Genomic DNA, 13,209 nt, shown 5'->3' with positions numbered 1-13,209 from the left:
TTGGTTGTTTTGGGTTTGGTTTGGGGTTTTTTGTTTGCTTGTTTGTTTGTTTGTTTTATTGTGGGTATTGTTTGTTTGTTTATTTTTTGTTTTGTTGTTGAACATTCCCTCTATTTTTCTCCATTTGGCACACCGAGAAAGACAGCATCAAGTTTCACTTCAGAAACCCTAATAGCCATAAGAGCACTATTTAATGAAGTGATTCCCACCTCAGCAGAACAAGACTGGGTTTAATTTATTATGATGATAATAAGAAATTAAGTTGGCATTTACCAGCCATAACCACAGATGTCTTCTTTGAAGTGTGGGAGAAACAGTACTAATGTCAAATACCACAGTGTGGGAACACTTGGCATGCATCACCAGGGGAAGGAAATTGAGCATTTGGCCATGCTCCTGGAAGATACTGAAGGGACATAAATACATAATTAGGAGAACCTGTACATTAGGGTTCTGGTCTGGTTGACTGGCTAGGGCTGGGGGATAGGTTGGACTGGATGATCTTGGAGGTCTCTTCCAACCTGCTTGATTCTATGATTCTATGATTAGAGAGAGCTTTATTGGACAAAGATGGGGAAACAACAGCATTTCTTGTTGTCCTTCACCTCTTCTGCCATTGAAGTATCAGGGACAAGCACACAGAGTTATAAAATGGTTTGGGTTGGAAGGGATCTCCAAAGGTTATCTACATCAGCCCCTGCTACAGTAAGTAGGAACATCCTCAACTACACTGGATTTCCCAGATCTGTGTTGATCCACATCTTGAATATCCCCAGGGACTGAAGGTCCTCAATCACCTCAACGAACAACCTGTTGCAGTGTTCCACCACCCTCATGCTAATGAACTTGTTCCTGACATCCCTTCTGAGTACACTTTTCTCTCATTTCAAACCATTGCCCTTGTCCTGTCCCTGCAGGCCCTTGCAGTCTTTCTCCATCCTTCTTGCACCCCTCATCAGTCCCCCAGGGACTGAAGGACCACAACCACCTCACCGAACAACCTGCTGCAGTGTTCCACCACCCTCACGCTAAAGAATTTGTTCCTGACATCCATTCTGAGTCCACTCTTCTCTCACTTCAAACGAGTGCCCTTGTGCTGTCACTGCAGCCTTTGCAGTCTCTCTCCATCCTTCAGGTACTGGCAGGCTGCTCTTAGGGCTGCCTGGAGCCTTCTCTTCTCCAGGCTGAGCAACCCCAGCTCCCTCAGCCTGTCTGACTCTTGTAACAAGTGAGCTTCGAAGAAGCACTCCTTTTGCTTTGATCTCTACGTGTACAATAAGCAGAGCCTCCGCAGCAATGCCTTTGAGCACCGAACCACCCCTAAATCACAGTCCAGTAGTAGTGTTCCTATTTGGCTAGTGTGTGTCTTTCTCAGTTCCAGTACAGTAAGTTCAATAGGGCTGGGAGCTGAACTGCAGTACAGCCATTAATCAAACCTCCTATAAAATTGAGTTCCAGGAATTTCTAAATACATACTACAAATATGAGCTCTGGGATCTTTTTCTGTAAACACTTCATCTCAGCAATGCTTCATGTCTCCCCAAGCACCATAACTTCACCAGCTAGTGGAGCTTTTTTCTACCTCTTGATTTCTGTCTCCCTCAGCAGTGGTTGGTGATTAAGGCAGGGGAACATCTTCCTTACGAGGAGAGCTTGAGGGAGCTGGAAGTCTAGCTTGGAGAGGAGGAGCAACCCCATTCATGTTTATCAAGATGTAAAGAGTGAGTGCCAAGAGGATGGAGCCAGGCTCTGCTGGGTGATGCCCAATGCCAGGACAAGGGACAATGAGTGGAAGTTGATGTCCTGGAGTCCTGTACCCCTAAATTCCTCTCCTGCCCGGACTTCGGGGGGAAAGGGGAAAAGCCGCCTGGTTTCCCCCCCCCTCGCCTGCCCTGCAGCCGAGAAGGGGGCGGGGACTGCCCCGTGAGTTCCCGCGCTGGAGCCAGGCCGGGATTGGCCGTGCGCTTTCGCGCCTAAAGTGTGGTAACTCTGCCCTTTGTCTAGCGAAGGGTATAAATATTGGGGGTCTTCCCGCCTTTGGGGTTCCCGCTTTGGATTTTGCCTGTGCCTGGACGAGTTCGCTCACTCTCCTGTGCCTGCACTGCAGAGAGACCAAAGGACTTGCCTTGGTGTTAGGCACACCTTTGTCTGCCTAACGACCCTTAACGACCCTTAACGACTCCTGTAGCCGCTGGAGGAGGAAGACCGACCGCACGAGCCAGCCTGAGTGAGTTATTTGGCTTAGCTTAATTTAGTAAGAAACCGCTATTAATTAATAGCAGAGTCCTTTTCCAAAAACTGACTTCCAAATATATATAGTCAGATTATTAATGGTATCCTCGTAGAATTCTCATGCAACTTAACCTGTTTATTAAACGAAATTAATCTTTGTATATATAGTTGTGGGGGCGGGTTTTGTAAAAAATAAAAAATATCTATTTTTGATAAATTTTCTTCTCGGCCACGTATTTCTGCCCTCCGCAACATTATGGCGCAGTGTATGCAGGGTAGTTCAATCATAGAATTTCTACAAGAAAAGGGATGCCTAATCACAGGTCTTGATTTAATTTGGGCTCAGAAAAATTGTAAAAATCCGGAGAAAATCCTGGAGAAATTAGCTGAGCGCTCAGACCCTGTGATTTCTGAGTCTCCAACGGAGCATTTCTCTGTTGTTCTGGGGTCAGTCGTGACCCAGACTCTGGCCGAATTTGAAAATTATGAAAAAAGAATTCAGGCCTTGGAAAAGGATTTATTAGCCGAAAAAGCTAAATGCCAAAGTATCTGGGAAAGCATGCTGGCGCAGACAAAGAGCCTGACCGCGGCACTGACTGCCCGGATGAAAGAAAGGCTTGTAACGCCTGCAGACACCACCTCTTCGGTCTCCGTGTCTGAATTTGAATGGAGTGATTCGCGGGAATCGGGGAGAAAGGCAGAGAATGCCCCGAGGGGCTCTTCGGGGGAGAGAAGTTCCCCGAAACCAGGCACAAAAGACTCTGCCAGAGACGCAGAGAATTCCTCTGCACATGCCTCTGCGCGGCAGAAAGCCTCAAAGCCACACAGAAAGCGCAGGTCCCGACCGGACTCTCCCGTAGCTAGCGGAGAAGAGAGCTCCGGTGAGGAGGGCGCCGCGGTGCACAAGCACGTGTTGCCTGTGATCAGGAATGAGTCCGTGAAGGGCAGAAAAGGCGGTGCAGGGACCACCGTGATCAAAAAACAGTTTACAGATGCACAGCTCAGTGACTTACAAGTCAAATATGCGAGAGATCCTGGGGACTCAGTCGCTGACTATGTGTATCGAGTGTCCCGAGCCGGTGGGGACCGGGTCCTTCTAGACTCGCAGGAAGCTGCTGGAGACTGGGGGGACGATGTGTTCCTGACACGTGAACCCGAGGGGACACACAGCCTCACCGCTCGGATAGCCTACTGGGCAAGCAGTGTCCGTCCAGCCTACCGGGGGGAGCCGACGGAACTACGGGTCACCAGCTCCTCTGAGCTCATCACTGCTCTCCGCAGACTTGCCTGTGTCCAGGCTATCTATGATAAGGGACATTATGATTGCCCATTTTATGCCCCTGTGGACCCGGAGAGACTGCACCCTATTATGAAGGGTTTGCCAGCAACTCTGCAAATCCAACTAATGAAGAATGTTGAGAAAATTGAACGTGTGCTTGGAGAAAATGCAGAGAACGATGGTGCTAAAGAGCACGTAATGACTTGGGCTGAACTGTTAACTGACTTGAATGCCCACGGGCTGCAGTTTGGGTTTGGGTCTCCTGAAGGAAAAGGGGCTGGGGAGAGACAGTCTCGTGCTTCTCCCCCAGAAAATCCCAGGACTCTGCGCAGGCAGGTCCGGCCAGTGCAGGACTGCCGCCCCAGGGGGACCGGTCCTTCAGGCTTCTCCCCGAGGGGAAGGGGCAGAGACCCACAGAGTGACTGGAGACCCAGAGAAAAGAACAGTTGGTATCTACAAGCCCTGACTTTAGGGGTACCAAAAACTGTTTTAAGGCAGCTGGCAGACTGGCAGCTGAAGGATCTAGTGCGGTGCCTTCAGAAATCGGCTGCAAAATCCAGAGGCAGCCGCGCCAGGGCCAGCGGCAGCGGCTCGCCCAGCGGTGGTTCCCAGAGCGGCTCGCCCAGAAGCGGCAGCCCCCCCGCTGGGAACTGCAGCTCGTCCCCAGACAGAAAGGTTAACCCTTTCTCGTCTCCCACACGGGAGGCAAAACACTGAATTACCGTAATAGTGGCTCGGCAGCTTTTAATGGTCAGCAGTCACGGGGAGAGCTACAGAAGCCCCCAGAATAAAGACCTGCTGCCTAGGTGAGCCACGTGGTCACTGACCACCTGCCCCAGTACAAAAGGCCAACCTATAGGGGTAGTGCCAATGGCATGGGGTAAACCCAGAGGCTTATATGCCTGGGAAGCCCTAGATGCAAATGGAAAAGGCCACCGGATCAGTGCACGGTGGATCGTCCCCAATTATTAATTGTCAAGCCTGGCCTTTATAGGCCGAGGCAGATTTTGTCTCCTTACAGGTTAAGGTCGAGGCAGAGGACCAGTTCCTGACCACCTGACCAGCACCTGGGAAAAGGAGAACCAGCTACACGAGAGACGGAGTCATATCACCGGGGTGGCCAGTGGATGATGGCATCCGGACCCACGGACTGTGACCTCCAGCCATGGACTCAGAGCATCTAAGGCTCTGCCATGAACTTGGTTGCTCTACCAGGAACAGAGCAATCTTCAAATTGACTGTGTAGCTTTATTTAATACTGTTTGGGCTATTGTTAAGCCTTGTTAAGTATTGTTAAATATTGTTGGGGCGATTAATGTATTGTTAATGTTGGAAAAGGCTAAGCCATATATATATATTAATAGGTTCCTAAATTGAAGGGGGATCACCTCTCACTCAAGTTCTAGACAAAGATGCTCATTACCACCGGGGTGGGATGTCCTGGAGTCCTGTACCCCTAAATTCCTCTCCTGCCCGGACTTCGGGGGGAAAGGGGAAAAGCCGCCTGGTTTCCCCCCCCCTCGCCTGCCCTGCAGCCGAGAAGGGGGCGGGGACTGCCCCGTGAGTTCCCGCGCTGGAGCCAGGCCGGGATTGGCCGTGCGCTTTCGCGCCTAAAGTGTGGTAACTCTGCCCTTTGTCTAGCGAAGGGTATAAATATTGGGGGTCTTCCCGCCTTTGGGGTTCCCGCTTTGGATTTTGCCTGTGCCTGGACGAGTTCGCTCACTCTCCTGTGCCTGCACTGCAGAGAGACCAAAGGACTTGCCTTGGTGTTAGGCACACCTTTGTCTGCCTAACGACCCTTAACGACCCTTAACGACTCCTGTAGCCGCTGGAGGAGGAAGACCGACCGCACGAGCCAGCCTGAGTGAGTTATTTGGCTTAGCTTAATTTAGTAAGAAACCGCTATTAATTAATAGCAGAGTCCTTTTCCAAAAACTGACTTCCAAATATATATAGTCAGATTATTAATGGTATCCTCGTAGAATTCTCATGCAACTTAACCTGTTTATTAAACGAAATTAATCTTTGTATATATAGTTGTGGGGGCGGGTTTTGTAAAAAATAAAAAATATCTATTTTTGATAAATTTTCTTCTCGGCCACGTATTTCTGCCCTCCGCAACAGTTGATGCATAAGAAGTTCCATGGAAACATGAGGAAGAATTTTTTCCATGTGAGGGTGATGGAGCACAGGAAGAGACTGCCAAGGGGGGTTGTGGGGTCTCCTCTGGAGATATTCAAAACCCACCTGGATGTGTTCTTGTGTGACCTGCTTTAGCTGATCCTGCTCTGGCAGGGAGGTTGAACTGGATGAGCTTTCAAGGTGCCTACCCCTAACATTCTGTGCTGTCTTTCTTTGCATTCCTACTTTTCAGTTCACAGTCACTGTCAAGAGGAGAGAAGAATAAGGACATGGAACTGCTGGAATGAGTCCAGAGGAGGCCACCAAGATGCTCAGAGGGCTGAAGCAGCTCTGCTATGAGGACAGGCTATGAGAGTTGGGGCTCTGCAGTCTGGAGAAGGGAAGGCTTTGAGAAGACCTTATAGTGGCCTTCCAGTATCTGAAGGGGACTACAGGAAGGCTGGGGAGGGACTATTGACAAGGTCTTGCAATGACAGGAAAAGGGGTAATGGGTTTAAACTGGAAGAGGGGAGATTCAGACTGGATGTTAGAAGGAAGTTCTTTCCAGTGAGGCTGGTGAGACACTGGCACAGGTTGCCCAGGGATGTTGTGGCTACTCCCTCCCTGGAGGTGTTCAAGGCCAGGTTGGATGAGGCCTTGAGCAACCTGTTCTAGTGGGAGGTGTCCCTGCCTATGGTGTGGGGTTGGAGCTGGATGATCTTTGAGGTCCCTTCCAACCTAAACCATTCTATGATTCTATAAAACAGTCCCCACCACAAAGTTTGGTTAGATTTTTCCATGAGGACTAGCTGGTCATGACATGCAAGGTGTGCATAACTACTGACTTATTTCTGGAATGAATTGGACAGGACTGGACCTTTGCAACCTTCAAGCCACCAACCTGTCCATGAAACACCAGGTGTTCAATATAACTCTGAAGTCACTTGAAGTCACAGGCTCATAGAATGGTAGGGGCTGGAAGGCACCCAAAGAGATCATCGAGTCCAACCCTCCTGACAGAGCAGGACCATACAATCTAGCTCAGGTCACAGAGGAACACATCCAGACAGGCCTTGAAAGTCTTCAGGGAAGAAGACCCCACAACCTCTCTGGGGAGCCGGTTCCAGTGCTCTGTGACCCTTGCAGTAAAGAAGTTCCCCCTTGTGTTGAGGTGGAATCTCTTGTGCTGCAGCTTACACCCATTGCTCCTTGTCCTATCCCAGGGAACAAGTGAGCAGAGACTGTCCCCCCTCTCCCCCCCCTCCCCTCCGACCCCCAGTTTACACCTGTGTCCTTAGGAATCTCTCCTTTAACTTAATTTGGATTTGTCTATGGGCTTCTAACTTTTTCAATCTGGGCATGTGCAACTCACACCCCCACACTCCCACCCTTCCCCAGTGATTAATTTGCTCGCCTTTCTTTGCAGGAATATCCTCTCTGTTTATGCTCTGCTTTTGTATGAAAACTCCCTTTCCTTCACTCCTTTTCTGCATTAAAAATAAAAACAACCAACAACGAAGTTGTTTGATAAGTGTTTATAAGTATCTGAAGGATGGTCAAGAGAGGGAGGACAGGCTCTGCTCATTTGCTCCCTGGGATAGGACAAGGAGCAATGGATGTAAATTGCAGCAAAAGAGGTTCTGCTTCAACACAAGAGGGAACTTCTTTACTGTGAGGGCCCCAGAGCATTGGCACAGGCTGCCCAGAGAGGTTGTGGAGTCTCCTCTGGAGAGGCCTGTCTGTATGTGTTCCTCTGTGATCTGTGTTAGATAGTACTGTCCTGCTGTGGCAGGGGGTTGGACTTGATGATCTCCTTGTGTCCCTTCCAAACCCTAGCATCCTCTGATCCTGTAAAGCCCCAAACCAAACATTTTTAACTGTTATTGAAGGGAATCTAAATCTGACCCTAGAAAGTGTTTTCGTTGGTTCCATTACTTACTGAGACCTCTTGCCCATCTCCTGCAATGCTGCTAAGTGATTCTTTTGGAGGTGGTTAAATGTGGAGATCCCTTTTTTTGCCTTTCATGTGTGGCCCTCAAAGGAAATTCCCAGCAAATTAATTTGCTTGCATGGACTCTGCCATGGTAAGGTTTGTCTTTTCTTGGGCCAGGCTACACTTTGATGGCATAAGCACATGTTGCTTTCTGACTCAAACCAAAAAAAACAATCCTGCAAAGCAGTAAGAATTGAATTTTCTTGTAGGTGCTTGAGGGGTTTATTTTTGCTCTTAGTCTGGCACAAAATCACATCCCAATGTATCATAAAGCGCTGAAGATATCCCTCATAGCCTACATAAATGGAAGTAATGTTTAATTTTGTCATTTTTAAGTAATGATGCAGGACATGATACTGCACATGGAGTTTACAAGGCTCCCACCACTAGCATTTGGACTCCACCTTCAACTTATAAATCACATTGCTAAGTATAGTGCTTGTTTGCCTCTGTGAAATATTTCCTCCTCGGCTCTTCTTATCAACATCCAGTAATGATCTATACATATGTCATGCAAGACAGTAAATATGCATTAGTTCCAGGGAAAAGTTAGTGCCATATCTCTTCTGATTAATGTGCAAATGTTTGAAACTGGTGTGAAAGCTGGAATGGTGATAACCTGCAGCACGGTCCGGAAGGAGGAAGGCAGGAGATAAACCTGCTCCTACGGGAAGTGCCACAGCAAAAATCTTAGATGCCAGCCAGCCTGCATTTGAAGGACTCCAGATGCTTGTGTTCCTTAGTCCTGCTCATTCCCAGGTGTGCTTCGTTCAGTCTGAGAGGCAGGAAATTACATTTTCATCTTTATTCTGCCGCCAGCTGCAAGCTAAATCCATGCTTGAAGGCTGTAGCAACGAATCTATTAAGTACTGGTATCTCCTGCCACATCAATCATTTTAACTCTGTGCCTCTGTTTTCTGCAACTGAGCCATATGGATGAGAAGCATTGCCTAGATGATGCAGCTGGGACAGCCGGCAGGTGAGGCTTTACACAATGCTGTTCATTCCACTACTACCAAAGCAGTTACTAAAGCATTAAGACGTGTAAAAGTCCCTCAACTGTCCTGGGCTGCATCAAGAGCAGTGTGCCCAGCAGGGCAAGGGAGGGGATTCTCCCCCTTTACTCTGCTCTCATCAGACCCCACCTGGAGTACTGTGTAACAGTTCTGGAGTCCCAAACACAAGAGGGGCATGGAACTGTTGGAATGAGTCCAGAGGAGGTCACAAAGATACTCAGAGGGCTGTAGCAGCTCTGCTACAAAGACAGGATAGAAGAGTTGGGGCTCTGCAGTCTGGAGAAGGGAAGGCTCCGAGAAGACCTTCCAGTATCTGAAGGGGACCTACAGGAAGGCTGGGGAGGGACTATATACAAGGTCTTGTAATGACAGGAAAAGGGGCAGGCATTTAAACTGGAAGAGGGGAGATTCAGACTGGATGTTAGGAAGAAGTTCTTTCCAGTGAGGGTGGTGAAACACTGGCACAGGTTGCCCAGGGATGTTGTGGCTGCTCCCTCCCTGGAGATGTTCAAGGCCAGGTTAAATGAGGCCTTGAGCAACCTGATCTAGTGGGAGATGTCCCTGCCTATGGTGTGGGGTTGGAACTGGATGATCCTTGAGGTCCCTTCCAGTCTAGACCATTCTATGATTCTATGATTACAATTGAGAATGAGAGATCATCACTTGCAGAAAAAGATATTAAAGACCTGTCCAGCAAACTTGTGGCTTATTTGTTCACAGCCAAATCCTGTTGCAAATATAACCTGGCTCCAGACTAAGACCTGTATTTATACCTGTGTTTCTAAGTGACTGTATTTATTTTAGACCCATATATATAGATCCATCTGCACACACACTGACCTGTTCTAGTCAGTAGAAAGGGATTTGTGAAACCAAGGAAGTGTGTTCCAGAAGTGATGCTGGGATAGGACAAGGGGCAATGGATTGAAGCTGGAATAGAGCAGATTTAGACTGGAGATTAGGAAGAAGTTCTTGATAGTGAGGGTGGTGACATACTAAAACAGGTTGCCCAGGGAGGTCATACCCTGGAGGTGTTCAAGGCCAGGTCAGACAGGGCCTTGAGCAATTTGCTCTAGTGGAAAGTGTCCCTGCCCATGGCAGGGAGGTTGAAACTAGATAATCTTTAAGGTTCCTTTGAACCTAAACCATTCTATGATTCTATAGATAAGAGTCACGAAACCATGATAATCTATGTAGATATTTCAGAAGCTTTTCAGCATTGGAGACAATTTACTAAAGACCATTTGCCTTGTAACTGTCAAAGGCAACTAAGCCTTTACTCAGGTGCTCACCCACTGTTGTCTATCTCCATTTCCATGTTCCCACTCTCTTATCCTAAGGGTGCTTAGCAACAGGACTGGGGAAAATGTTTTTAAGCTGAGGCAGAGCGGAATTAGACTGGATCTTGGGAAGAAATTCCTCAGTACAAGGATGGTGAGACTCTGGAATAGGCTGCCCAGGGACGCTGTGGATGCCTCTTGTCGGGGGGATGATCAATGCCAGGTTGCATGAAGCCTTGAGCAGCTGAGTGTAGTTGGAAAGCATTGCAGCCTGTGGTGGAGAGGTTGGAATCCATAATCTCTGAGGTCCCTTTCAACCTAAGCCATTCTTGAATCATAGAACCAGTCAGGGTTGGAAGGGAGCAAGGTTCATCTAGTTCTACCCTCCCTGCCATGCCCAGGGACACCCTACCCTACAGCAGGCTGCACACAGCCTCATCCAGCCTGACCTTAAACACCTCCAGCCATGGGGCCTCAACCACCTCCCTGGGCAACCCATGCCAGGCTCTTACCACTCTCATGCTCAACAACTTCCTCCTCATGTCCAGCCTGAAGCTACTCACCTCCAGCTTCACTCCGTATGAGCTTTTCTCCATTCTCTGATTCTATGAATGTGCCTAGAGGAATTCTGTATAGCCTCCAATAAGGCACACTACTCTAGAAGGGTATGAGCCTTTAATACCAGAACAGCATTGGCATATCTATTTCAGACATCTCAAATGCTTTCAAGGCATTCAGAAAAGTGAATTTGTCCCTGTCTGTCTATGAAAAGGAATCCCATTGAGACTGCAATGAGCAGCCAGTATCTAATCTGCTTGCTTTATCGTTCAGTGGCATGGGTATATGGTATTGATAAGGCATTTCACATGAGTCATGTTTTCCAGCTCTTGCCACAGAGCTCTCCCTCACTGACAATGAGCTCAAACTGCCAGAACAGTTTTTTGACTGTCTTATGTTATAGTGAAGCAAGATCAAGCTGTAGTTGGGCTGAGGGATCAAGCAGGCACAAGATGCCCTGGGCTGGATGTTAGGAGGAAATTCTTCACAGAGTGATCTACCGTTGGAATGGGCTGCCCAGGGAGTTGGTGTAGTCACCATCCCTGGGGGTGTTCAAGAAAAGAGTGGATGAGGCACTTACTCTAGTGGACTGGATGATCTTGGAGGTCTCTTCCAACCTGGTTGATTCTATGATTCTAACAGCTATGGATGCTACAAGACAGCAAACAGACTGCTTAGAAAACATGTCGACTTTCACCACTGGAGGCCACTGAGAAGAGGCTAGAGAAACAGGTATTTATTTACTGGGAAGAGTCTGTCAGCAAAAAAATGGTGATTTCTTTCTGTCTATGTATGATTTTCTTGACTGGATCTTTTTTTTTTCTTTCTTTTTTTTTTTTTTTTTGAGAACTCCAGGGCTGCTTTAAAGAGGAGAGAGAAATGTGTCTCACGTGTGAGGATCTGTTTGCAAATTTACAGCTAACAGATGACACCAATTACACAGAAGGGCTGCAATATGTTATTTCCAGCTATACAGAAATGTCTATTTCTGAGTTCATTGTCTTTGTAAACTCCCCGAGAAGCAAAAGATGAGAGATCCTAAAACAAACAAACAAACAAACAAATATATTCCAGAACAATTAGTTTAACTCTGTTGGACTTGCAGCAGATGACCTCTGAGCTCCCTTCCAGCCCGAGCCATTCCAAGATGATATGAAAATCCCTTTTCCTGGTGCAGATACCTGCACCAGAGCCCCCACAGCACCCCCAGGCCATCAGTGCTTGCTGGCCAGCCTGCTCTAGGGTAGGGTGTCCCTGCCCATGGCAGGGGCGTTGGAACTAGCTGATCCTTGTGATCCCTTCCAACCCTGACTGACTCTATGATTATATGACTTCCTAAGCTGTAGGAGATGAAAGCAGCTTTGTAGGATATAGTAGGTGTGCACTGATTTGCCACATTAAGCATGTAAAACAAGCCTGTGTACATCTCTTTATTGAGGTGAGGCTACTGAGACTGTGGAGAAATGCCTCTGTTACTCATAGGTTGAAGTTAAGTAAGACACTAAGACCTCATTAATGTTTATTGACCTCATTAATCTTTATAAATATGCAAAGGGTGAGTGCCAGGAGGATGGAGCCAGCCTCTTCTTGGTGATTCCCAGTGACAGCACAAGGGGCAAGGGGTGGAAGTTGAGGCATAGGAGGTTCCATGTGAACCTAATGAAGAAATTTTTTTCCCTGTGAGGGTGGCAGAGCACTGGAAGAGGCTGCCCAGGGAGGTTGTGAAGTCTTCCTCTCTAAAGATATTCAAAACTCACCTGGATGTGGTCCTATGTGATCTGCTCTAGGTGATCCTGCTCTGACAGGGGGGCTGGACCAGATGATCTTTTGAGGTCCTTTCCAGCCTCTGACATTCTATGATTCTATGATAAGAAGCAGGAAATTTTATGCTCATGGTGCACAGCACTAAGGGGATGTTATGCTTCAGTGTGCTCCAGTGAGGCTGGGTTAAATAGATATTTCACAAGTGGTGTCCCCCAGGGTTCGGTTTTGGGGCCAAATTTCCTTAACATATTTATCAGTGATCCCTTCCCTGCTGAGACCACACCTGGAATACTGTGTCCAGTTTTGGGCTCCCCAGTTCATGAGAGACAGGGACCTGCTGGAGAGAGACCACAAGGACGACTGAGGGACTTGAGCATCTCCCCTATGGAGAGAGATTGAGGGTCCTCTCATTCTGGAGACAAGGACGCTGAGAGGAGATCTGACCAATGTCTATAAATATCTGAAAGGTAGGTGCCAAGTGGATGAGGCCAATCTTTTTTTGGTGCTGCACAGTACTAAGACAAGGAGCAACAGCTACAAACTGAAACACAGAAGTTTTCACTTCAACATGAGGAGAAACTTATTTACAGTGAGGGTGACAGAGCCCTGGAACAGGCTGCCCGGAGAGGTTGTGGAGTCTCCTTCTTTGGAGACTTTCAAATCCCACCTGGATGCATTCCAGAGTGAACTACCCTAAGGGGATCCTGCCTTAGCAGGGGTATTGGACTGGATGATCTCTGGAGGTCCCTTCCAACCCTGACTGATTCTATGATTCTATGATGTTATGAAAAGCCTGGGTGAGGCACTTAGTTCCATGGTATAATTGATTGGCTAGGGCTGGGTGCTAGGTTGGAGTGGATGATCTTGGAGGTCTCTTCCAACCTGGTTGCTTCTATGATTCTACAGTGCACTGACTCTCTACTCAAGCTGTCCGTGGGCTGGCTAACAGAGAAAAGGTTTAGCCCT

The 13,209-nt window shown here is 47.9% G+C and overlaps 1 protein-coding gene and 1 long non-coding RNA gene across 3 annotated transcripts in view; one reads left to right on the top strand and one right to left on the bottom strand.

Annotated features, from left to right (window-relative positions):
* The window catches only part of NTF3 (neurotrophin 3), a 94,635-nt gene that overhangs the window by 48,402 nt on the left and 33,024 nt on the right, over positions 1-13,209 (bottom strand). The window lies entirely within an intron of this gene.
* LOC135175116 (uncharacterized) lies at positions 7,768-11,534 on the top strand. 2 transcript variants are annotated; one of them, XR_010302247.1, is made up of 3 exons: positions 7,768-8,604; positions 11,122-11,211; positions 11,335-11,534. It is a non-coding gene; the product is annotated as an uncharacterized LOC135175116 (long non-coding RNA). The 2 variants fall into 2 exon arrangements; XR_010302246.1 differs by having other exon boundaries at positions 11,327-11,534.

Source organism: Pogoniulus pusillus, chromosome 4 (assembly GCF_015220805.1).
Source record: "Pogoniulus pusillus isolate bPogPus1 chromosome 4, bPogPus1.pri, whole genome shotgun sequence".
NCBI lineage: Eukaryota > Metazoa > Chordata > Aves > Piciformes > Lybiidae > Pogoniulus > Pogoniulus pusillus.
The sequence above is the reverse complement of the archived record's forward strand: the minus strand, read 5'-3'. Positions and strand labels throughout refer to the sequence as shown.